Here is a 27,346-nt window from a genome sequence, read left to right on the forward strand (position 1 = left end):
AAAGACGTTAAGGCCTACGTCGCCGCTTGTGAGGTTTGTGCTAGGTCCAAGACTCCCAGGTCCCGACCAGCGGGCTTACTACGTTCTTTGCCCATTCCCCAGAGACCTTGGACCCATGTCTCCATGGATTTTATCACCGATTTGCCTCAATCTCAAGGCAAGTCGGTGGTGTGGGTTGTAGTAGACAGCTTCAGTAAAATGTGCCACTTTGTGCCCCTCAAGAAACTACCCAATGCCAAGGCGTTAGCCACCTAGTTTGTCAAACACATCCTGCGTCTCCATGGGGTCCCTGTCAATATTGTTTCGGACAGAGGGGTACAATTTGTTTCATTGTTTTGGAGAGCCTTCTGTAAAAAGTTGGAGATTGATCGGTCCTTCTCCTCTGCCTTCCATCCTGAAACTAATGGCCAAACTGAGAGGACTAATCAATCTCTAGAACAATATTTAAAGGTGTTTTATCTCTGACTGTCAATATGATTGGGTCTCATTCATTCCCCTCGCCGAATTTTCCCTTATCCGGGTCAGTAACTCGTCAGGGGTCTCCACCTTTTTCTGTAATTTTGGGTTTAATCCACGGTTCTCCTCCGTTTCACCTGGTAGTTCCAACAATCCCGAGGTAGAGGTCGTTCATCGGGAACTGTGCACAGTCTGGGCCCAGGTTCAGAAGAACCTAGAGGCGTCCCAGAGCGTACAAAAAACTCAGGCTGATAGAAGACGTTCTGCTAACCCCTTGTTTATGGTCGGGTATCTGGTGTGGTTATCGTCTAGGAACTTGCGCCTTAAGGTCCCGTCCAAGAAGTTTGCTCCCCGGTTTATTGGGCCGTATAAGGTCATTGAAGTCCTCAATCCTGTCTCCTTCCGACTGGAGTTGCCCCCATCTTTTCGAATACACGACGTGTTTCATGCCTCCCTCCTTAAACGCTGCTCCTCGTCCTTGGCTCCCTCGAGGAAACCTCCTGTTCCCGTTCTCACCCCTGAGGGGGTGGAATTCGAGGTGGCCAAGATTGTGGACAGCAAGATGGTCCAAGGCTCCCTCCAGTACCTGGTCCATTGGAGAGGATACGGGCCTGAGGAGAGGACTTGGGTACCCGCCCGGTATGTTCACGCTGGGGTATTGGTCAGGAATTTCCACCTTCGTTTCCCCAATAAACCAGGTCCACCTAGAAAGGGTCCGGTGGCCCCTCATAAAAGGGGGGTACTGTAAAGGATCTGCCAGGCACAACTTCTGTGTATACGCCCATAGGTAATCAGTCTGCACCTGAGTCTATGTCTCTGAGACTGACTCCATCTTCCACCACTCAGGATGGCAGGCTTAGGGAGAGCCTATCGCAGCCTGGCCAGACGGAGCTAGCTCCCGCCCTCTGTCTATTTATACCTGCCTTTCCTGTTCCTCCTTTGCTTGTGATTCTTCTTGTGTGGTTTCCTGGCCCAGCTACAGCTTCTAACTATTTGGTCCTGCTCCATACTGACCCTGGCTTACTGACTACTCTCCTGCTCTGCGTTTGGTACCTCGTTCACTCCTGGTTTGACTCGGCTCGTTCACCACTCTTGTTGCTCACGGTGTTGCCGTGGGCAACTGCCCCATTTCCCTTGGCTTTGTGTACCCTTGTCTGTTTGTCTCGTGCACTTACTGAGCGTAGGGACCGCCGCCCAGTTGTACCCCGTCGCCTAGGGCGGGTCGTTGCAAGTAGGCAGGGACAGAGTGGCGGGTAGATTAGGGCTCACTTGTCCGTTTCCCTACCCCCATCATTACAATAGTGATATGGAGCATGCTGGTATAACCTGGGTATCTCCTGTATATAATTATATATGTACAGCTGGTATAAGTTATACATCTTCTTGTATATAGTGATATAGAGCATGCTGGTATAACCTGGGTATCTCCTGTATATAATTACATATGTGCAGCTGGTATAAGTTATACATCTTCTTGTATATAGTGATATGGAGCATGCTGGTATAACCTCGGCATCTTCTGTATATAATTATATATGTACAGCTGGTATAAGTTATACATCTTCTTGTATATAGTAATATGGAGCATGCTGGTATAACCTGGGCCTCTTCTGTATATAATTATATATGTACAGCTGGTATAAGTTATACATCTTCTTGTATATAGTGATACGGAGCATGTTGGTATAACCTGGGTATCTCCTGTATAGAATTATGTATGTACAGCTGGTATAAGTTATATATCTTCTTGTATATAGTGATATGGAGCATGCTGGTATAACCTGGGCATCTTCTGTGTATAATTATATATGTACAGCTGGTATATGTTATACATCTTCTTGTATATAGTGATATGGAGCATGCTGGTATAACCTGGGTATCTTCTGTATCTAATTATATATGTACAGCTGGTATAAGTTACACATCTTCTTGCATATAGTGATATGGAGCATGCTGGTATAACTTGGGTATCTTCTGTATATAGTTATATATATGTACAACTGGTATAAGTTATATATCTTCTTGTATATAGTGATATGGAGCATGCTGGTATAACCTGGTTATCTCCTGTATATAATTATATATATGTGCAGCTGGTATAAGTTATACATCTTCTTGTATACAGGGATATGGAGCATGCTGGTATAACCTGGGTATCTCCTGTATATAATTACATATGTGCAGCTGGTATAAGTTATACATCTTCCTGTATATAGTGATATGGAGCATGCTGGTATAACCTGGGTATCTTATGTATATAATTATATATGTACAGCTGGTATAAGTTATACATCTTCTTGTATATAGTGATATGGAGCGTGCTGGTATAACCTGGGTATCTTATGTATATAATTATATATGTACAGCTGGTATAAGTATGGGCATGACCACACATGGCGGAATTCCTCCGCAACTGTCCGCATCAATGCCGCACCTAATCCGGGTTGCGGATTACGGCTGCGGATCTGCACAAAATGTGCAGAAAATTGATGCGGACTGGCCGCTGCGGACTGCAGGAAAAGTGCTTCCCTTCTCCCTATCAGTGCAGGATAGAGAGAAGGGACAGCACTTTCCCTAGTGAAAGTAAAAGAAATTCATACTTACCGCCCGTTGTCTTGATGACGCGTCCCTCCTTCGGCATCCAGCCCGACCTCCCTGGATGACGCGCCAGTCCATGTGACCGCTGCAGCCTGTGCTTGGCCTGTGATTGGCTGCAGCCGTCACTTCCACTGAAACGTCATCCTGGGAGGCCGGACTGGAGACAGAAACAGGGAGTTCTCGGTAAGTATGAACTTATATGTTTTTTTACAGATACATGTATATTGAGATCGATAGTCACTGTCCCGGGTGCAGAAACAGTTACTGCCGATCGCTTAACTCTTTCAGCACCCTGGACAGTGACTATTTACAGACGTCTCCTAGCAACGCTCCCGTCATTACGGGAGCCCCATTGACTTCCTCAGTCTGGCTGTAGACCTAGAAATACATAGGTCCAGCCAGAATGAAGAAATGTCATGTTAAAAAACCAATACGCTCCGCACCACACATAACATGTGCATGACAGCTGCGGACTTCATTGCGGAACTTAGAATCTCCATTGAAGTCAATGGAGAAATTCCGCCATGAGTCCGCAACCAGTCCGCCACTGCTCCGCAACAGACAGAGCATGCTGCGGACACCACATTCCGCTCCGCAGCCTATGCTCCGCAGCGGAATTGTACGCATCGTGTAAACGAACACTGCGAAATTAAAGTGAAAGTCAATGGAGAAACGGCTCCGCTGCGGATTAACGCTGCGGAGTGTCCGCAGCGGAATTTAAGTGAAAATCCGCCATGTGTGAACCCGCCCTTATACATCTTCTTGTATATAGTGATATGGAGCATGCTGGTATAACCTGGGTATCTCCTGTATATAATTATACATGTACAGCTGGTATAAGTTATACATCTTCTTGTATATAGTGATATGGAGCATGCTGGTATAACCTGGGTATCTTCTGTATATAATTATATATGTACAGCTGGTATAAGTTATACATCTTCTTGTATATAGTGATATGGAGCATGCTGGTATAATCTGGGCATCTTCTGTATATAATTATATATGTACAGCTGGTATAAGTTATACATCTTCTTGTGTATATAGTGATATGGAGCATGCTGGTATAACCTGGGTATCTTCTGTATATAATTATATATGTACAGCTGGTATAAGTTATACATCTTCTTGTGTATATAGTGATATGGAGCATGCTGTTATTACCTGGGTATCTTCTGTATATAATTATATATGTACAGCTGGTATAAGTTATACATCTTCTTGTATATAGTGATATGGAGCATGCTGGTATAACCTGGGTATCTTCTGTATATAATTATATATGTACAGCTGGTATAAGTTATATATCTTCTTGTATATAGTGATATGGAGCGTGCTGGTATAACCTAGGTATCTTCTGTATATAATTATATATGTACAGCTGGTATAAGTTATACATCTCGACTACCCTATTGGTTCCGTAAAAATGACGGAACGCTTGCACGGATACCATTGGGACCGGATCCGTCACCTTTGAAATCAATGGTGATGGAAACGGAGCACTATGGTTTCCGTTTGTGTCGGTCAGGGATCTATTCTGACGGAAACCTCAGAAGGAACGTCAGAACGGGACCCTGACGCAGATGTGAACGACGCCTTAGTTATATATTAATCTCGTGTTTGTTGTCCTAATCTTAGTAAATATTTGTGTTATCATCATGACCTGAACAATATGTGTTCTTGATATAATTGTAACCGTTGGTTTGTTATACTGCTGATGTTTCAATACTATTAATAAACAACGAATAATTGGACACTTTACTGCAGGACTACAAGGTCACCTGTTGTAGACAGCGCATGTCATGAACATCTATTGACTATCAACATTGACAATTGACCCTTTATTTCTTTGATTCAGTCATTGTCCTGGTCGTTTCTTTCCTCCATTCTTGACCATTTCTTTCTTTGAGTTGACCTTTATTTCTATACAATCAAATTGGCCATGGTGCAAATTTTGGTGTTAAACATATTTGTTATCCGCACTTACTTTGATTGATTTATCACCTTCTTTCTGAAAAGGCACTGTTTTTACTGGTTTCCTAGGACATCTATTTAGAAACTTCCTTCGTCCGTGTTTTGTAGAACAAATTGAGCATGTCCTGACAAATTCCTACGTAACAATTTAGACCTATCTCTAGAATAGAAGTCCACTGACCCACGCCCTGTAAGCCAAGAAGATAATGACTATAATACTGCCCCCTATATACAAGAATATAACTACTATAATACTGCTCATATATACAAGAATATAACTACTATAATACTGCTCCTATATACAAAAATATAACTACTATAATAATGCTCCTATATACAAGAATATAACTACTATAATACTGCCTCCTATATACAAGAATATAACTATTATAATACTGCTCCTATATACAAAAATATAACTACTATAATACTGCTCCTATATACAAGAATATAACTAGTATAATACTGCCCCTATATACAAGAATTTAACTACTATAATACTGCCTCCTATATACAAGAAAATAACTACTATAATACTGCCCCTATGTACAAGAATATAACTACTATAATACTGCCCCCTATATACAAGAATACAACTACTATAATACTGCCCCCTATATACAAGAATATAACTACTATAATACTGCCCCTATATACAAGAATATAACTACTATAATACTGCTCCTATATACAAGAATATTACTACTATAATACTACCCCTATATACAAGAATATAACTACTATAATACTGCTCCTATATACAAGAATATAATTACTATAATACTGCTCCCTATATATAAGAATATAACTACTATAATACTGCTGCTATATACATGAATATAACTAATATAATACTGACCCTATATACAAGAATATAACTACTATAATACTGGCCCCTATATACAAGAATATAACTACTATACTGCTCCCTATATACAAGAATATAACTACTATAATACTGCTCCCTATATACAAGAATATAACTACTATAATAGTGCTGCTATATACATAAATATAACTAATATGATACTGCCCCTAGATACAAGAATACAACTACTATACTACTGACCCCTATATACAAGAATATAACTACTATAGTACTGCCCCTATATACAAGAATATAACTACTATAATACTGCCTCCTATGTACAAGAATATAACTACTATAATATTGCTCCCTATATACAAGAATATAACTACTATAATACTGCCCCCTATACACAAGAATATAACTACTATAATACTGCTCCCTATATACAAGAATATAACTACTATAATACTGCTCCTATATACAAGAATATAACTACTATAATACTGCTCCCTATATACAAGAATATAACTACTATAATACTGCCCCTTATATACAAGAATATAAGTACTATAATACTGCCCCTATATACAAGAATATAACTACTATAATACCGCCCCTATGTACAAGAATATAAGTACTATAATACTGCTCCCTACATACAAGAATATAACTTCTATAATACTGCCCCCAATGTACAAGAATATAACTACTATAATACTTCTCCTATGTACAAGAATATAATTACTATAATACTGCCCCTACATACAAGATTATAACTACTATAATACTGCTCCTATATACAAGAATATAACTACTATAATACTGCCCCTATATACAAGAATGTAACTAATGTAATACTGCCCCTATATACAAGAATATAACTACTATAATACTGCCCCCTATAAACAAGAAAATAACTACTATAATACTGCTCCCTATATACAAGAATATAACTACTATAATACTTCTCCTATGTACAAGAATATAATTACTATAATACTGCCCCTATATACAAGAATATAACTACTATAATACTGCCCCTATATACAAGAATATAACTACTGTAATACTGCACCCTATATACAAGAATATAACTACTATAATACTGCTCCCTATATACAAGAATATAACTACTATAATACTCCCCCTATATACAAGAATATAACTACTATAATACTGCTCCTATATACAAGAATATAACTACTATAATACTGCCCCTATATACAAGAATATAACTACTATAATACTGCCCCCTATATACAAGAATATAACTACTATAATACTGCCCCCTATATACAGGAATATAACTACTATAATACTGCTCCTATATACAAGAATATAACTACTATAACACTGCTCCTATATACAAGAATATATCTACTATAATACTGCTCCTATATACAAGAATATAACTACTATAATACTGCCCCCAATGTACAAGAATATAACTACTATAATACTTCTCCTATGTACAAGAATATAATTACTATAATACTGCCCCTACATACAAGAATATAACTACTATAATACTGCCTCCTATATACAAGAATATAACTATTATAATACTGCCCCTATGTACAAGAATACAACTACTATAATACTGTCCCCTATATACAAGAATATAACTACAATAATACTGCCCACTATATACAAGAATATAACTACTATAATACTGCTCCTATATACAAGAATATAACTACTATAATACTGCCCCTATATACAAGAATATAACTAATGTAATACTGCCCCTATATACAAGAATATAACTACTATAATACTGCCCCCTATAAACAAGAAAATAACTACTATAATACTGCTCCCTATATACAAGAATATAACTACTATAATACTGCTCCTATATACAAGAATATAACTACTATTAGGGTATGTTCACACGTAGTCAACAAAAACGTCTGAAAATCCAGAGCTGTTTTCAAGGGAAAACAGACCCTGCTTTTCAGACGTTTTTTGACCAACTCGCATTTTTCGCGGCGTTTTCACGCCGTTTTCGCGGCGTTTTTTACGTCCGTTTTTGGAGCTGTTTTCATTGGAGTCTATGAGAAAACAGCTCCAAAAACGTCCAAAGAAGTGTCCTGCACTTCTTTTGACGAGGCTGTATTTTTATGCGTCGACGACGACGCGTAAATAACAGGTCGTCTGCACAGTACGTCGGCAAACCCATTCAAATGAATGGGCAGATGTTTGCCGACGTATTTGAGACGTATTTCCAGACGTAAAACGAGGCAAAATACGCCTCGTATACGTCTGAAATTTGGCCGTGTGAACATACCCTAAGGGTATGTTCACACGGCCAAATTTCAGACGTATACGAGGCGTATTATGCCTCGTTTTACGTCTGAAAATATGGCTACAATACGTCGGCAAACATCTGCCCATTCATTTGAATGGGTTTGCCGACGTACTGTGCAGACGACCTGTTATTTACGCGTCGTCGTTTGACAGCTGTCAAACGACGACTCGTAAAAATACAGCCTCGTCAAAAGAAGTGCAGGACACTTCTTTCAGACGTTTTTGGAGCTGTTTTCTCATAGACTCCAATGAAAACAGCTCCAAAAACGAGTTGGTAAAAAAATGAGTTGGTAAAAATGCGAGTTGGTAAAAAACGTCTGAAAAGCAGGGTCTGTTTTCCCTTGAAAACAGCTCTGGATTTTCAGACGTTTTGGTTGACTACGTGTGAACATACCCTAAGGGTATGTTCACACGTAGTCAACCAAAACGTCTGAAAATCCAGAGCTGTTTTCAAGGGAAAACAGACCCTGCTTTTCAGACGTTTTTTACCATCTCGCATTTTTACCAACTCATTTTTTTACCAACTCGTTTTTGGAGCTGTTTTCATTGGAGTCTATGAGAAAACAGCTCCAAAAACGTCTGAAAGAAGTGTCCTGCACTTCTTTTGACGAGGCTGTATTTTTACGAGTCGTCGTTTGACAGCTGTCAAACGACGACGCGTAAATAACAGGTCGTCTGCACAGTACGTCGGCAAACCCATTCAAATGAATGGGCAGATGTTTGCCGACGTATTGTAGCCATATTTTCAGACGTAAAACGAGGCATAATACGCCTCGTATACGTCTGAAATTTGGCCGTGTGAACATACCCTAAGGGTATGTTCACACGTAGTCAACCAAAACGTCTGAAAATCCAGAGCTGTTTTCAAGGGAAAACAGACCCTGCTTTTCAGACGTTTTTTACCAACTCGCATTTTTACCAACTCATTTTTTTACCAACTCGTTTTTGGAGCTGTTTTCATTGGAGTCTATGAGAAAACAGCTCCAAAAACGTCTGAAAGAAGTGTCCTGCACTTCTTTTGACGAGGCTGTATTTTTACGAGTCGTCGTTTGACAGCTGTCAAACGACGACGCGTAAATAACAGGTCGTCTGCACAGTACGTCGGCAAACCCATTCAAATGAATGGGCAGATGTTTGCCGACGTATTGTAGCCCTATTTTCAGACGTAAAACGAGGCATAATACGCCTCGTATACGTCTGAAATTTGGCCGTGTGAACATACCCTAAGGGTATGTTCACACGGCGGGGGTCCGTAACGGCTGAAATTACGGGAATGTTTCAGCCTGAAAACATCCCCGTAATTTCAGCCGTACCGCCATGTGCAGGCGCTTGAACGCTGCGTCAATTACGGCCGTAATTAGCGCTGCTATTCATTGGAGTCAATGAATAGCGGCTCCAATTACGGCCAAAGAAGTGACAGGTCACTTCTTTGACGCGGGCGTCTATTTACGCGCCGTCATTTGACAGCGGCGCGTAAATATACGCCTCGTGTGAACAGACAAACGTCTGCCCATTGCTTTCAATGGGCAGATGTTTGTCAGCGCTATTGAGGCGCTATTTTCGGGCGTAATTCGGGGCAAAAACGCCTGATTTACGTCCGTAAATAGGCCGTGTGAACATACCCTAATACTGCCCCCAATGTACAAGAATATAACTACTATAATACTTCTCCTATGTACAAGAATATAATTACTATAATACTGCCCCTACATACAAGAATATAACTACTATAATACTGCTCCTATATACAAGAATATAACTACTATAATACTGCCCCTATATACAAGAATATAACTACTTTCCTGATCGTCCTAAGGCAGCACACTTAAGGGTTAAGATACTTCTTATGACTGGATAGAAGAGACATATTACTCAGCAGTAATCATTTAAATAATTAGGAGGTCCCAGGTAACCTTAAATAGAGCCCAAATCCCTTCAGAACGCATATTTTTTACAATGCCGATAATCCTTTGACTAATCACTGGGCACAGTAATGTAAGAGGACCACAAGACCTTCAGCAGAGGACCACAGGACCTTCGGCAGAGGACCACAGGACCTTCGGCAGAGGACCACAGGACCTTCGGCAGAGGACCACAGGACCTTCGGCAGAGGACCACAGGACCTTTGGCAGAGGACCACAGGATATTTGACAGGGAACCACAGGACCAGTGTGGGATTTAACTGATAAGTATGGACTGTTGTGTAATTTTAGAACATCTGCTACTGTGCACACTCAGCAGATAAAAAGCCGCTTCTAGTGCGCTATTTCTTACTAGCGGCCGAGTACGTTAGTTGAAATCACTCTGCTGCCTGTTTACATCTTCTGACGTCTCAAATTGAAGAATTTCTGCACAATGTACATGAGGCAGATTTATAGCTTTTTCAATTACTTTCTACTGTGTTTTATTTATCAGGATCTGGCCCTTTAAAACCTTTTATTTCAATGTTTTTTTCTCATAGAACACTATTGATTTCTCTGCAATATGTACAGTATCTTCTGCTGGATTGTGTTACTTTATAATACTTGGTGGATTTAATTACCTTCCGACCGTTCTTTAGGAGGAAATTATAGCAAGTTAATACCAGTCTTCTATGATGTCACCTCTACTGTACAATATATATAGCACAGATGTAGCAGAGCTGGTCCTAGATTCGCTGAAGTTGTGGGGGTTGCCTGATGGAAGACGACTGCTGCACTTCCACCGCTTTAGGTAGAAGTGCGGCAGAGCATGACCTACCTTTGTGATCCTCCTGCCACTTAGGATTAGGGTATCTGCACACGGCCTATTTTCTGGCGTAATGGAGGCGTTTTATGCCTCGAATTACGCCTGAAAAGATGGCTCCAATACGTCGGCAAAGATCTGCCCATTGCTTGCAATGGGTCCTACGATGTTCTGTGCAGACGAGCTGTCATTTTACGCGTCGCTGTCAAAATACGGCGCGTAAAATGACAGCTCGTCAAAAGAAGTGCAGGACACTTCTTGGGACGTTTTTGGAGCCGTTTTCTCATAGACTCATAGATTCCCTTGAAAACAGCTCCGTATTTTCAGACGTATTTTGTTAATTGTGAACACACCCTTAGAGGGCAGTCTGATGGGGAAATGTCTTGACCTAATATCCAATCCAGCTGGTTGTCGAGGAAGAGTGACTGGTGTAAGTGCATTCTGTGTACAGCGCTGCAGAATATGTTGGTGCTTTGAAATAATGTATAATCAAAAAAGAGTAAAGATAATAAAGTGGATTAAGCGACGGAAAAACACAAATGACACCATATGATACAATAAGTTGTGCCAAATGAAAACCTCAGCTCTGCTGCATTAGAGTCTACAGTACATTATCATATGGGCTCACACACTGTACCTGTGATTCATACAGAGGCAATGTAGGCTGAATAAGGAGCCATGCACCTGGGGAGAATATATTGCTACCCGGAGGCAACATATAGAGGCGTACGGAGGGGCTACGTCTTCACAATATGGACCCATAGGGAATAGCTGAGCTGATGTACGAGCTCCGTGCGTAGGACTTTGTCATGTGCATGAGGTCTAGGTATTCTTGTGCGGGACTTTCCCAGGGATGACCGGTGCCAGGACGGTCTACACTTCTCATTTCTTAGGAAAGAAACTTCTTTAACTGCAGATTTTGGGCAGGATGGGCCACAGATGTGATGTTCTTCTTGGCTCCGGGGTCGCCCCCCGCTGAGTAATGGAGTTTGTATGAGCTTCCAAGGGGAGCTGAGGAAAGAAGGGGAAATACTCCGAGCACATTTCTCCTGTTCAAAGAAAAATTCAGCCAGCAGTTCTCCTGACACCCTGATGGAGGATTATTACCACTATGCCAAACATAAAATGTACAGTCACTTTTCTCGTACTGTATCATGAGATATAGCCTATTATACTCCAGAGCTGCATTCACATTTCTGCAGGCTTCACATCTGAATTTACATTTCTGTAGGCTTAAGAGCTGAAATCTCCCTGCTTTTGAAGTGTCTGCATAAAGTTTGTTCTGGGGATTTAAATTCTGGGAAGTGTTGTCTTAATTTCAGGCACTGTGAAGTTATCTAATATGGGAGAAACAAACTGCTGACTCAACAAGCTGCAGAATAGTGAGTGCAGCTCCAGAGTATAATACAGGATGTAACTCAGAGTCAGTACAAGATAAGTAATGCAATGTATGTACACAGTGACTCCACCAGCAGAATAGCGAGTGCAGCTCTGGAGTATAATACAGGATGTAACTCAGGATCAGTACAGGATAAGTAATGTAATGTATGTACACAGTGACTCCACCAGCAGAATAGTGAGTGCAGCTCTGGAGTATAATACAGGATGTAACTCAGAGTCAGTACAAGATAAGTAATGTATGTACACAGTGACTCCACCAGCAGAATAGTGAGTGCAGCTCTGGAGTATAATACAGGATGTAACTCAGGATCAGTACAGGATAAGTAATGTAATGTATGTACACAGTGACTTCACCAGCTGAATAGCGAGTGCAGCTCTGGAGTATAATACAGGATGTAACTCAGGATCAGTACAGGATAAGTAATGTAATGTATGTACACAGTGATTCCACCAGCAAAATAGTGAGTGCAGCTCTGGAGTATAATACAGGATGTAACTCAGGATCAGTACAGGATAAGTAATGTAATGTATGTACACAGTGACTCCACCAGCAGAATAGTGAGTACAGCTCTGGAGTATAATACAAGATGCAACTCAGGATCATTACAGGATAAGTAATGTAATGTATGTACAGTGACACCACCAGCAGAATAGTGAGTGCAGCTCTGGAGTATAATACAGAATGTAACTCAGGATCAGTACAGGATAAGTAATGTAATGTATGTACACAGTGACTCCACCAGCAGAATAGTGAGTGCAGCTCTGGAGTATAATACAGGATGTAACTCAGGATCAGTACAGGATAAGTAATGTAATGTATGTACACAGTGACTCCACCAGTAGAATAGTGAGTGCAGCTCTGGAGTATAATACAGAATGTAACTCAGGATCAGTACAGGATAAGTAATGTAATGTATGTACACAGTGACTCCACCAGCAGAATAGTGAGTGCAGCTCTGGAGTATAATACAGGATATAATTCAGGATCAGTACAGGATAAGTAATGTAATGTATGTACATAATAACTCCACCAGCAGAATCCTATCTATCTATCTATCTATCTATCTATCTATCTATTTATCTATCTTTCATTTCAAAGAATAGGCAGCACTCCACGTCTTGGTATAAAAAAAAAAGTGAAAAAGCTTTTATTGACCCATATGGCAAAGTGCAACGTTTCAGTCCCAATCCGGATCTTTCTCAAGCAGTTCCAACAATGTGTAACATGAGGTTTAAATAGGGTGTTCCATAAGATGACATAATTACATTCGTTAAGTGAATAACATCATGAATAGACATTAATATAAAATATAAGAGACATGTAGCAAACATCTCTACGGTGGAAAAAAAGTGGCAAGTGCATGGTGACAAACATTTAAGAACTAGTGCATACGCTGACCCGTCAATTCAATGTCCCATCTTTAATTGATGAATCAAATTTTATGCGAACATATGATGTCATTTCTATTCTAATTAATGACTCACTATCTGAAGATCCATGACAGTCATAGTTCCTATGTCTCGATGCCGAATCTCGGCGTCCGTCTATTCCTACTGCACATGTTCAACCCCTGTGCTGTAATCCGAGGATGAGGGCAAATATGCCCTTCACTCCATGAGCGAGAATACCGTATATTCAGTAAATGCCTTATAATAACATAACGGAGATGTTTGAGGGATAAAAATAGGGGAAGTGTTACAAAAAGTTCGCTCACCACATGTCCACTGCGTTTCCATTGCGTTTGAATGATGCAAGTTGGTATAAATAAATCCAAGTACTGCAGGTGCTCGTAGATATTCCCAAACTGGTCCTGTGTCGACAGCGGGTAATCAAGGCAATAGTGGTGTATAGTGTAGGTATATCCAGCTCTCAAAATAAAAGTTATAATGTTTATTAGGTCGTATTTAAAACAAGGAGGTTTAAACAAAAAAATCCCGGGACCACGCTTACGCGTTTCAGACCAGTGGGGTCCTTAATCATAGCTATGATTAACGGCCCCAGTGGTCTGAAACGCGTAAGCGTGGTCCCGGGATTTTTTGTTTTAACCTCCTTGTTTTAAATGTGACCTAATAAACATTATAACTTTTATTTTGAGTGCTGGATATACCTTCACTATACACCACTATATGTTTGAGGGATACCTACTCGTATCTGTTTTCTATTTATTTAAATATAGAGGTGTAGCTTCCAAGTCGTTCTAAGCGGAGTCGGCTGGTCTCTTGTACAAGAGTTCCTAGCCTCCTCAACCGCAACCCGTGCGTCCACAGGAAGAAGACATAACGGGAGTTCACATCTGGGTGCCGGCTATTTCGCCGCGTTCCCACAAATCCAGGCATCGCCCTCTTATCTACAAGTAGTACTTTTAATTTTTAACTTCTCCAAGAAATGAAAAAAAGCCATAATACATAATAACACAGTATAAATGATGGTTCAAGATTATCCACAGGGAGAATTACTGGATCAATGTGTATTGAAAATGGGGCCACAATTCCGGCATATGAGTAAAACATCTATTTCTGAGACAGTTGAGCTATGGTGTGTCTGGGATTGAGTATGGCAAATATTCGATCCTCACATCAATCATCTATAGAAAAAAACGGGAGAAGAAAAGAGAGTGTCGGTGGATCACATAATAAAAGACTAAAAGTCAAGATCGAATCTATATTTCTCCTTTAAGGAGTCCACATTATTAACCCCCTATACAGAGAAAGTCATGGAACCGGGTCCACCAGTTAACCGGAGGGCAAGTCGATCCACTCAAGTCACGCTACCCTGTATATAGTCAATATTTAAAGGGAATGTGACACTAGAAAAAAATGTTGTTTTTTTTTAGTTAAACAGTTAGTGTATGGGTGATTAAACATTGTTCTAATTTTTTCACGAGTCAGGAAATATTATAAATTAGATTCTAATTTATAACATTTCCCTGTGCTGGTCACTAGATGGAGCAATTCCCAAAATGGCAGCATTGCATGTGGTAAAGCAACCACATTGCTTTATACTGCAAAATTTGAGAAAACTCACTCGCTCTAGTGAGCTCTCAGAATCCCCCCCTCCTTTATCCTGGCTAGTGCCGGGAGAAACGAGGGGATTGAACGGTCAAACCTCCTACACTGTGTGTCGCCATTTTTTGAGCTAACACACAGTGTTAGCTCCCACGCCGTTCCCACACAGACGGCGTACAGCATAGTGGATGGAACGGGCCCCGTTCGCATTCACTTTGGGACTGGAGCTGCCGTATTCCATGTCTGTATGTGTCGTTAATCGACACATACAGAAATGGAAACAAAAATGGCAGCCCCCATAGGGAAGAAAAAGTTCAAAAATAAAAAAAAGTAAAACACAAACACACAAATAAATATAAAAGTTTTTAATAAAACACTAAAATCAAACTGATGTAAAAAAAAATTTTTTCGTGACACTGTTCCTTTAAAGGGAACCTGTCACCAGCATTTTAGCTATAAAGCCAGCAATACCTGGTGAAAGTGGGTGAAAAATCATTGTCATCTAAGCTATAAATATGTTCTAAGTAAGCTCTGTACCTTTAGTATTCCGTTTTTCAGCGGTCACACACCGTATGCAAATGAGCAGAAAAGAGTCAAATCTTCATCTGAAAAGAGTCAGATTTTCATTCACCCAGCGTCTCAAAGTGGACTCCACCTCCTTCTTTTTGATTGACAGCTCCTTAGCCAGTCAGGGCCGGACAGGTGGCAACGGTGGGCGGGGTTAAGAAGCTGCATCCCAGAGGGAAAAATAATTACCATAAAAGGCGGGAAGAGTTTAAACGACGATATTTACAGACAGAAGAGGGCTTCAGGAAAGAAGAGAACAGGAACGCACTCTGGACAGCTGCGGCCATTGAGGGGTCAGGCGAGTTTAACAGGTAAGATGTTGATGACAGGATCCCTTTAAGCCATGGGGTCTCAGAGTATTTAATCGAAAGATCCACTCGAGTTCTTTCTTTTTAAGTGAACGTGCCCTATCCCCCCCTCGTCTTAGTGTACGGTGGGTTTATGTGTTGGTAAGTGATGGTGCTGGCTCTCCATACAGATGGCGGTCCGGACACTACAGCCCCAATGGAGGAATCTGTCATAATTGCCTTATTATCTGTCCCTCACTCTGCGGGCTGACGAGTGCGGGGAATGGCGTGGCCGGTGTTAATGTCCGCGCCGGGTTTAAAATTCTCTCATGTATCACTGTCTGCTAATCCCAGTAAAAGCTGCGTGTGACCCTCCACACCCTGAAATACTCGCCCCGTCCTGAAGCTAAAGAGCTGCTCAATCATAGAACAATTCTCAGCGTCTCGGATCTTTTACAGGTCTCTGACGTGTATCTAATCTGAGGAGTCACCGGCTGTGTATTATATAAACACTTCAAGGACCTTCATAAAATAAAATGTTGGAGTCATGTGTTATACTGTCTGCTGTATCTAATCCTATCATCTGTGATACTGTCTGCTGTATCTAATCCTATCATGTGTGATACTGTCTGCTGAGCTGTGTATCTAATCCTATCCTGTGTGATACTGTCTGCTGAGCTGTGTATCTAATCCTATCATGTGTGATACTGTCTGCTGAGCTCTGTATCTAATCCTATCATGTGTTATACTGTCTGCTGTATCTAATCCTATCATGTGTTATACTGTCTGCTGTATCTAATCCTATCATGTGTTATACTGTCTGCTGTATCTAATCCTATCATGTGTTATACTGTCTGCTGTATCTAATCCTATCATGTGTGATACTGTCTGCTGAGCTCTGTATCTAATCCTATCATGTGTGATACCGTCTGCTGAGCTGTGTATCTAATCCTATCATGTGTGATACTGTCTGCTGAGCTCTGTATCTAATCCTATCATGTGTTATACTGTCTGCTGAACCGTGTATCTAATCCTATCCTGTGTGATACTGTCTGCTGTATCTAATCCTATCCTGTGTGATACTGTCTGCTGTATCTAATCCTATCCTGTGTGATACTGTCTGCTGAGCTTTGTATCTAATCCTATCATGTGTGATACTGTCTGCTGAGCTACTGTATCTAATTATATCATGTGGGATACTGTCTACTGAACTGTGTATCTAATCCTATCCTGTGTGATACTGTCTGCTGTATCTAATCCTATCATGTGTGATGCTGTCTGCTGAACCGTGTATCTAATCCTATCCTGTGTGATACTGTCTGCTGAGCTGTGTATCTAATCCTATCATGTGTGATACTGTATGCTGAGCCACTGTATGTAATCCTATCCTGTGTGATACTGTCTGCTGAGCTGTGTATCTAATCCTATCATGTGTGATACTGTCTACTGAACTGTGTATCTAATCCTATCCTGTGTGATACTGTCTGCTGAGCCGTGTATCTAATCCTATCATGTGTGATACTGTCTGCTGAGCTGTGTATCTAATCCTATCATGTGTGATACTGTCTGCTGAGCTGTGTATCTAATCCTATCATGTGTGATACTGTCTGCTGAGCCACTGTATGTAATCCTATCATGTGTGATACTGTATGCTGAGCCACTGTATCTAATCCTATCATGTGGGATACTGTCTGCTGAGCCACTGTATCTAATCCTATCCTGTGTGATACTCTCTGCTGAGCTGTGTATCTAATCCTATCATGTGTGATACTGTCTGCTGAGCTGTGTATCTAATCCTATCCTGTGTGATACTGTCTGCTGAGCTGTGTATCTAATCCTATCCTGTGTGATACTATCTGCTGAGCAGTGTATCTAATCCTATCATGTGTGATACTATCTGCTGAGCTGTGTATCTAATCCTATCATGTGTGATACTGTCTGCTGAGCTGTGTATCTAATCCTATCCTGTGTGATACTGTCTGCTGAGCTGTGTATCTAATCCTATCATGTGTGATACTGTCTGCTGAGCGGTGTATCTAATCATATCCTGTGTGATACTGTCTGCTGAGCCACTGTATCTAATCCTATCATGTGTGATACTGTCTGCTGAGCTGTGTATCTAATCCTATCCTGTGTGATACTATCTGCTGAGCTGTGTATCTAATCCTATCATGTGTGATACTGTCTGCTGAGCTGTGTATCTGATCCTATCATGTGTGATACTGTCTGCTGAGCTGTGTATCTAATCCTATCATGTGTGATACTGTCTGCTGAGCCACTGTATCTAATCCTATCATGTGTGATACTGTCTGCTGAGCTGTGTATCTAATCCTATCATGTGTGATACTGTCTGCTGAGCTGTGTATCTAAGCCTATCATGTGTGATACTGTGTGCTGAGCTGTGTATCTAATCCTATCATGTGTGATACTGTCTGCTGAGCTGTGTATCTAATCCTATCATGTGTGATACTATGTAAGCGAAACCATTGTTGATAATAGTATATACTGTATAAAACTACATTAACCCCTTCTCCCGTTCCCAAACAATTTCTTCCCTTTGTTAACCCTTTGTGACGCCGCTCTGTGTGATATCATCCGGATCATGAGATGATGTAGGAAATTTATTGGCTTCTACTGTTACCGTCCATTGATCCTCTGATCCGTCCCGTCCCGTCCCCCGGGTATCACCAGCCGCAGGGATGAAGCCATTTGTTCCTTTATTTGTGATTATTAGGAATTTATCTTCTGTTGTAAACCTAATGAACGAGAAAAAACTTCTCCACTGACCGTCCCCTATTATATATCACCGGGGGGCATCAATCTCACAGGGAAATCCCACAGGGGCCTGACTTGTATATTTTTAGTCGTATTGATTAAATGTGTAATGTAGAGAAACTTGTTCACCAAAGTAAAAGACCTAACGATCCGGAGATGTAACCAAGACGGTCCTGAGCCTGGCATAAGATCTGGTGTGTCAGAAAAGGCAGAGATGAGTTTGTCACAGGTAGAAAAATGTTGGCCTTTTTGGAGAATAAGGCTGGATTCACACGAGGTAATTACGTCCGTAATTGACAGACGTATTTCGGCTGCAAGTCCCGGACCGAACACAGTGCAGGGAGCCGGGCTCCTAGCATCATAGTTATGTACGACGCTAGGAGTCCCTGCCTCTCCGTGGAACTACTGTCCCGTACTGAAAACATGATTACAGTCCGGGACAGTTGTCCCGCAGCGAGACTGGGACACCTAGCGTCGTACATAACTATGATGCTAGGAGCCCGGCTCCCTGAACTGTGTTCGGTCCGGGACTTGCGGCCGAAATACGTCCGTCAATTACGGACGTAATGACCTCGTGTGAATCCAGCCTAAAGTTGCCCATACACTATAATCAGTGGCTTACCTCCAGTGGAAACTAAGGATCGGGCATGTAAAAATGTGCATTCCTTTAAAGGGAATGTATCAGACAATAACAAATTGTTTAAGTCAGTTTTTTATTACAAATTTTTCTTTTTTTTGCTGGTGCTTAACTGTATTTATTTTTTATTTGACAATCCACATAAAAAATTCTTGCAATACTGCACTTCTTATACTGGCCACTAGAGGAGTCACAATAGGCTGTCACTTTCTGTTTTCTGCAGCTCATTTGTCAGCTTTGCTGTGTAGACTGGGACAGAATAATTATAGGGTGGGTGAGTTAATGGCAGCTTTATTGCACAGCTGGAGTCCTAGATAAGGCAGGATAGTAACACTATACACAAATACGTTTTTGCATGCAGCTCCGCTCCCGCTCCCTGGTCTCCGGGGGAGGGATTGTATTCATCACATTCTGGACACTGCAATTATTTATAACATTTCTCCGTCCATTGACTCCCATTCATTGCAGCTGCCATAAAGCACACACACCCTGCTGCTCTCTCTATACAGACAATACAGGAAGGATGTGTCTCCAATATGTCCCCTCAAAAATAACAAAAAAATAGCGACATTTAAAAAAAAAAAAAAGAACAAACACATTATTTCTCTTCTACAGATTAAAATCGAATAAATGAGACTAAAATTACAATTCCCAATCACACAAGATATTTCCTACTAAAAGCTAAACCTACTTTTTTTTCCACCGGTCTCGGTGGTAAGAGCTCTGCTGCTTGTCTACTTTCAGGCCATTTGCCTTGTCAGACGGTGAAGACTTAATAACCGTTATTTTTCTTTATAAAGCGCCAATATACCGCCGGCATTGTGCAGCCATCAGTCACTCCATTGCTGGGTCACGTAAATTAGCGTATACGGACGCCATTAGTGGGAGTCTCCGCCATTCTATGTTTGCTTTGCCAATTATGGACTCGTTACCTGAAACGACGGCGAGGAAGAGAATCCATAAATGTCATTAAATAATGAAGAATAAACCCGAAAATGCAAAAGGGGGTCATGAAATCTCTCATTTAGTTGGATGCGTAATTATTGTGTAGTATTTTTTAGAGTTACCGTTCATTTCAATGGCAACGGACCAAACGCGTGTGACCTCCTCCAAACTGTGAGCAAGACCCCGAATTCTCAATGTTCCTCCAGATCAGTAAAGCAAAAATGTATCTACAAAGTGACTTAACAGTCCCTATAGTGGAGTTTTCCTTTAAATCACGTTAACCTTTGCCTCGTTTGGCTTTACATTTCTCCGCCTTTGAAGTCTATGACCGATACAGACATGACCTTGTCCCATCATTCGCACATGAAGCCTCGATAAACATCTTCTGGATACTTTGTGACACTTTCATGTTGTTCCCGCTACACAATATGATCAAAACGCAGCAGTTTAATCCCCGCACAAGTGTTTCCTCGCACCTCCGGGGACCACAAAAGATCAAAGGGGCCTCATATCCTAGAGCATGAGGGGCCAGTAAACGCTCAGACATTGTGTTTTCTCAACTCGCCCATCACAAAGGGATGAAAAGCTGCTGTGATGACAACGTAACCTCCAGAGCTGAGATCTTTCAAGCCCTGCTGCTCATTACACAACTGTTTGTACAACCTGTCAGGGTGAGGAGGGAAGCTGTCAGGGTCGGCTCTCCATCGGCCTTCATTGAGAACCCTCATGACATTCAATCATCATCTTTAAATGCCCTGAATTTTTAATGTAGGAATAGCATTCTCCCTTAAAGTGGTTGTGCTATCAATATAAATGGCAATATATAAACTCAATATACATTTTAGAGTAACTTTGTAAAGTATTTTTATGAAACAAATAAAATGTTTCCCCACAAAAATATGGCAATTATCTTCTTGTAATAGCGCTCCCTGGTGTTCAAATGTATAGGTCTCTGCACGTCATTCTCGTAAAGCTCTGTTAGACCTGCAGCTTCTGCTCTTATTAGTGAAACAGAGAGAAAGAAAGTCCAGCATGGGCAGTAAGAAGTATACAGACTGCAAGCAGTGAGGAAAAAAGCCATTAGATAAGCACTTCACTGCTTGTGCTGAACCATAGTCCTTATCTCTGTCCCTGATAAGGAGGAGAGCAGCACGGACTGGTGAGGAGGTTATCTAATGGCTTACTGCTTGTGCGGTACCATAGTCCTTATCTCTGTCCCTGATAAGGAGGAGAGCAGCACGGACTGGTGAGGAGGTTTTCTAATGGCTTACTGCTTGTGCTGAACCATAGTCCTTATCTCTGTCCCTGATAAGGAGGAGTGCAGCACGAACTGGTGAGGAGGTTATCTAATGGCTTTAACCGTTACTTCTTGAAGTCTGTGTACTCTGAGACGTAGACGTAAGGAATATGTCTAGCCTTAAAGAAATGCCTGTTTCTTTAACTGTATTGTGCTGTGCATGCACTTCTGACATTCTCTAGAATGACGTGCAGAGACCTATACATTTGAACACCAGGGGGCGCTATTACAAGCAGATAGTTACCATGTTTCCGCGAGGAAACATTTTTTTTTTTTAATAACAATACTTTACAAAGTTACTCTAAAATATATATTGAGTTTATATATTGGCGTTTCTATTGATGGCACAACCTCTCCACTTTGGACAATCCATTTTTGTTAGAAGGGTCCTTTGACGATGAGCTTATCAGCTGTAAACTAGGGGTAAAATGGTAGCTAGTGTTTAATTACTCTGTAGCACCACCACAGGATAAATAAAGCATTATACCATTCAAATCAAAATCAATGGATTGTGTAATATATGGACGTGACAGGTCCTGGAGAGCAAGAGATGCTGCTGACAGTTCTGAACATAATACTAAGACAAACTTGTTTCGGTTTTTTTTCTTTAAAAAAAGCAAAACCCTTTAATAATCAGTAATCTCACTAGAGTTCAGACATATTCTTAGGAATGCATTACCAGGAAATACAGAATTTTTTTTTTTTGTAGCGAACCATTAAACACATACAGAGATTTTAAGCAATGCTTTATTAAGAAATATATGCAAATAGCGCTCCTGTAAAAGGGAGAAACCTACCGCTGAAAGGTCATTTACAATGTTAAAGATATGAGTCAATGCATTGGTTGTCACAGCAAGCAGAAACTCGCTGTGAAAGAATACTGCTCTCCAAAAGATGACATGCCAAAACTTAGATGTTCCACATGGAGTTTATTTTTCCTTCCTGGCTCCTTGTGTGGTGTTGTGCAAAATACTTGTCAACTCTCATGTGTGATGTAGTAAAGAGGAGCGGACCACTCTCCTGTGTGGTGTAGTATAGAGGATCTGTCAGCTCTCCTGTGTGGTGTAGTATAGAGGATCTGTCAGCTCTCCTGTGTGGTATAGTATAGAGGATCTGTCAGCTCTCCTGTGTGGTGTAGTATAGAGGATCTGTCAGCTCTCCTGTGTGGTGTAGTATAGAGGATCTGTCAGCTCTGTGGTGTGGTGTAGTATAGAGGATCTGTCAGCTCTCCTGTGTGGTGTAGTATAGAGGAGCTGTCAGCTCTCCTGTGTGGTGTAGTATAGAGTACCTGTCAGTTCTCATGTGTGGTGTAGTATAGAGGAGCTGTCAGCTCTCCTGTGTGGTGTAGTATAGAGGAGCTGTCAGCTCTCCTGTGTGGTGAATTATAGAGGATCTGTCAGCTCTCGTGTGTGGTGTAGTATAGAGGATCTGTCAGCTCTCCTGTGTGGTGTGGTATAGAGGATCTGTCAGCTCTTCTGTGTGGTGTAGTATAGAAGAGCTGTCAGCTCTCCTATGTGGTGTAGTAAAGAGGATCTGTCAGTTAACCTGTTTGGTGTAGTATAGAGGAGCTGTCAGTTCTATGTGGTGTAGTATAGAGGAGCTGTCCGCTCTCCTGTGTGGTGTAGTTTAGAGGAGCTGTCAGTTCTCCTATGTGGTGTAGTATAGAGGATCTATCAGCTCTCTTGTGTGGTGTAGTATAGAGGATCTGTCAGCTCTCCTGTGTGGTGTAGTATATAGGATCTGTCAGCTCTCCTGTGTAGTATAGAGGATCTGTCAGCTCTCCTGTGTGGTGTAGTATAGAGGATCTGTCAGCTCTCCGGTGTGGTGTAGTATAGAGTATCTGTCAGCACTCTTGTGTGGTGTAGTATAGAGGATCTTTCAGCTTTCCTGTGTGGTGTAGTATAGAAGAGCTGTCAGCTCTCCTGTGTGGTGTAGTATAGAGGATCTGTCAGCTCTCCTGTGTAGTTTAGTATAGAGGATCTGTCAGCTCTCCTGTGTGGTGTAGTATAGAGGATCTGTCAGCTCTGCTGTGTGGTGTAGTATAGAGGATCTGTCAGCTCTCTTGTGTGGTGTAGTATAGAGGAGCTGTCAGCTCTCCTGTGTGGTGTAGTATAGAGGATCTGTCAGTTCTCCAGTGTGGTGTAGTATAGATGAGCTGTCAGTTCTATGTTGTGTAGTATAGAGGAGCTGTCAGCTCTCCTTTGTGGTGTAGTATAGAGGAGCTGTCAGTTCTCCTATGTGGTGTAGTATAGAGGATCTATCAGCTCTGCTGTGTGGTGTAGTATAGAGGATCTGTCAGCTCTCTAGTGTGGTGTAGTATAGAGGATCTCTCAGCTCTTCAGTGTAGTGTAGTGTAAAGGATCTGTCAGCTCTCCTGTGTGGTGTAGTGTAGAGGATCTGTCCGCTATCCTGTGTGGTGTGGTGTAGTATAGAGGATCTGTCAGGTCTCCTGTGTGGTGTAGTATAGAGGACCTGTCAGCTCCTCTGTGGTGTAGTATAGAAGATCTGTCAGCTCTCCTGAGTGGTGTAGTATAGAGGAGATGTCAACTCTCCTGTTTGGTGTAGTACAGAGGATCTGTCAGCTCTCCTGTGTGGTGTAGTATAGAGGATCTGTCAGCTCTCCAGTGTGGTGTAGTATAGAGGATCTGTCAGCTCTCCTGTGTAGTGTAATATAGAGGATCTGTCAGCTCTCCTGTGTGGTGTAGTATAGAGGAGCTGTCAGTTCTCCTGTGTGGAGTAGTACAGAGGGTCTGTCAGCTCTCCTGTGTGGTGTAGTATAGAGGGTCTGTCAGCTCTCCTTTATGATGTAGTATAGAGGATCTGTCCGCTATCCTGTGTGGTGTAGTATAGAGGTGCTGCAAGTTCTCCTGTGTGGTGTAGTATAGAGGAGATGTCGGCTCTCCTGTGTGGTGAGGTATAGAGGATCCATCAGTTCTCCTGTGTGGTGTAGTATAGAAAATCTGTCAGTTCTCCTATGTGCTGTCATATAGAGGAGCTCTCAGCTCTCTTGTGTGGTGTAGTATAGATGAGCTTTGACCTCTCCTGTCTGGTGTAGTATAGAGGATCCGTCAGCCCTCCTGTGGGGTGTAGTATAGAGGAGCGGTCAGCTCTCCTGTGTGGTGCAGTATAGAGGATCTTTAAGCTCTCCTGTGTAGTGTAGTAAGGAGATGTCGGCTCTCCTGTGTGGTGAAGTATAGAGGAGCTGTCAGCTCTCCTATGTGGTGTAGTATAGAGGATCTGTCAGCTCTTCTGTGTGGTGTAGTATAGATGATCTGTCAGTTCTCCTATGTGGTGTCATATAGAGGAGCTCTCAGCTCTCCTGTGTGGTGTAGTATAGAGGAGCTTTCAGCTCTCCTGTGTAGTGTAGTGTAGTGTAGTGTAGTATAAATTAGTGGTCAGCTCTCCTGTGTGGTGTTGTATAGAGGAGCTGTCAGCTCTCCTGTGTGGAGTAGTATAGAGGAGCTGTCAGTTCTCCTGTGTGGTGTAGTCTAGAGGAGCTGTCAGTTCTCCTGTGTGGTGTAGTATAGAGGAGCTGTCAGCTCTCCTGTGTGGTGTAGTATAGAGGAGCTGTCAGCCCTCCTGTGTGGTGTAGTATAGAGGACATGTCAGCTCTCCTGTGTGGTGTAGTATAAATGATCTGTCAGCTCTCCTGTGTGGTGTAATATAGAGTATCTGTCAGTTCTCATGTGGGTTGTAGTATAGAGTATCTGCCAGCTCTCCTGTGTGGTGTAGTATAGAGGAGCTGTCAGCTTTCCTGTGTGGTGTAGTATAGATGATCTGTCAGCTCTCCTGTGTGCTGTATAATAGAGGAGATGTCAGCCCTCCTGTGTGGTGTAGTATAGAGGATCTATCAGCTCTCCTGCGTGGTGTAGTATAGAGGATCTGTCAGTTCTCCTGTGTGGTGTAGTATAGACGAGCTGTCAGTTGTATGTTGTGTAGTACAGAGGAGCTGTCAGCTCTCCTTTGTGGTGTAGTATAGAGGAGCTGTCAGTTCTCCTATGTGGTGTAGTATAGAGGATCTGTCAGCTCTGCTGTGTGGTGTAGTATAGAGGATCTGTCAGCTCTCTGGTGTGGTGTAGTGTAGTGCAAAGGATCTGTCAGCTCTCCTGTGTGGTGTAGTGTAGAGGATCTGTCCGCTATCCTGTGTGGTGTAGTATAGAGGATCTGTCAGCTCGTCTATGTGGTGTAGTATAGAGGATCTGTCAGCTCTTCTGTGTAGTTTAGTATAGAGGATCTGTCAGTTCTCCTTTGTGGTGTAGTATAGTTGAGCTGTCAGTTCTCCTGTGTGGTGTAGTATAGAGGATCTGTCAGCTCTCCGTTGTGGTATAGTATAGAGGATCGGTCAGTTCTCCTGTGTGGTGTAGTATAGAGGAGCTGTCAGCTCTCCTGTGTGTTGTAGTACAGAGGATCTGTCAGGTCTCCTGTGTGGTGTAGTGTAGAGGATCTGTCAGCTCTCCTGTGTGGTGTAGTACAGAGGGTCTGTAAGCTCTCCTGTGTGGTTTAGTATAGAGGATCTGTCAGCTCTCGTGTGGTGTAGTATAGAGGATTTGTCAGTTCTCCTTTGTGGTGTAGTATAGAGGAGCTGTTAGCTCTCCTGTGTTGTGTAGTATAGAGGAGCTTTCAGCTCTCCTGTGTGGTGTAGTACAGAGGATCTCACAGTTTTCCTTTGTGGTGTAGTATAGAGGAGCTGTCAGTTCTCCTGTGTGGAGTAGTACAGAGGGTCTGTCAGCTCTCCTGTGTGGTGTAGTATAGAGGGTCTGTCAGCTCTCCTGTATGATGTAGTATAGAGGATCTGTCCGCTATCCTGTGTGGTGTAGTATAGAGGATCTGTCAGCTCTCCTGAGTGGTGCAGTATAGAGGAGGTGTCAACTCTCCTGTGTGATGTAGTATAGAGGATTTGTCAACTCTTCTGTGTGGTGTAGTATAGAGGATCTGTCAGTTCTCCTATGTTGTGTAGTATAAGGGAGCTCTCAGCTCTCCTGTGTAGTTTAGTATAGAGGATCCGTCAGCCCTCCTGTGGGCTGTAGTATAGAGGAGCGGTCAGCTCTCCTGTGTGGTGTAGTATAGAGGATCTGTCAGCTCTCCTGTGTAGTTTAGTATAGAGGATCTGTCATCTCTTCTGTGGTGTAGTATAAAGGATCTGTCAGCTCTCCTGTGTGGTGTAGTATAGCGGAGCTCTTAGCTCTCCTGTGTGGTGTAGTATAGAGGAGCTGTCAGCTCTCCTGTGTGTTGTAGTACAGAGGATCTGTCAGGTCTCCTGTGTGGTGTAGTGTAGAGGATCTGTCAGCTCTCCTGAGTGGTGTAGTATAGAGGAGATGTCAGCTCTCCTGTATGGTGTAGTATAGAGGATTTGTCAACTCTTCTGTGTGGTGTAGTATAGAGGATCTGTCAGTTCTCCTATGTGGTGTCGTAAAGGGGAGCTCTCAGCTCTCCTGTGTAGTGTAGCATAGAGGATCCGTCAGCCCTCCTGTTGGGTGTAGTATAGAGGAGCGGTCAGCTCTCCTGTGTGGTGTAGTATAGAGGATCTGTCAGCTCTCCTGTGTGGTGTAGTACAGAGG

General features: G+C 42.0%; 1 protein-coding gene and 1 long non-coding RNA gene across 2 annotated transcripts in view; one reads left to right on the forward strand and one right to left on the reverse strand.

Moving 5' to 3' along the window:
- Window positions 1-14,618: 14,618 nt before the first annotated feature.
- Window positions 14,619-16,024, reverse strand: LOC142742002 (uncharacterized). Its single transcript, XR_012881262.1, has 2 exons — window positions 15,818-16,024; window positions 14,619-14,859 (listed from the first exon to the last, which is right to left on the reverse strand). It is a non-coding gene; the product is annotated as an uncharacterized LOC142742002 (long non-coding RNA).
- A 53-nt stretch (window positions 16,025-16,077) lies between these two features.
- The window catches only part of TSKU (tsukushi, small leucine rich proteoglycan), a 128,472-nt gene continuing 117,203 nt past the window's right edge, over window positions 16,078-27,346 (forward strand). The window contains exon 1 of the mRNA XM_075851352.1: window positions 16,078-16,158. The gene's annotated coding sequence lies outside the window, so the exon portion shown is untranslated. The remainder of the gene's footprint in view (window positions 16,159-27,346) is intronic.

This window comes from Rhinoderma darwinii, chromosome 2 (genome assembly GCF_050947455.1).
Source record: "Rhinoderma darwinii isolate aRhiDar2 chromosome 2, aRhiDar2.hap1, whole genome shotgun sequence".
Classification (NCBI taxonomy): Eukaryota; Metazoa; Chordata; class Amphibia; order Anura; family Rhinodermatidae; genus Rhinoderma; species Rhinoderma darwinii.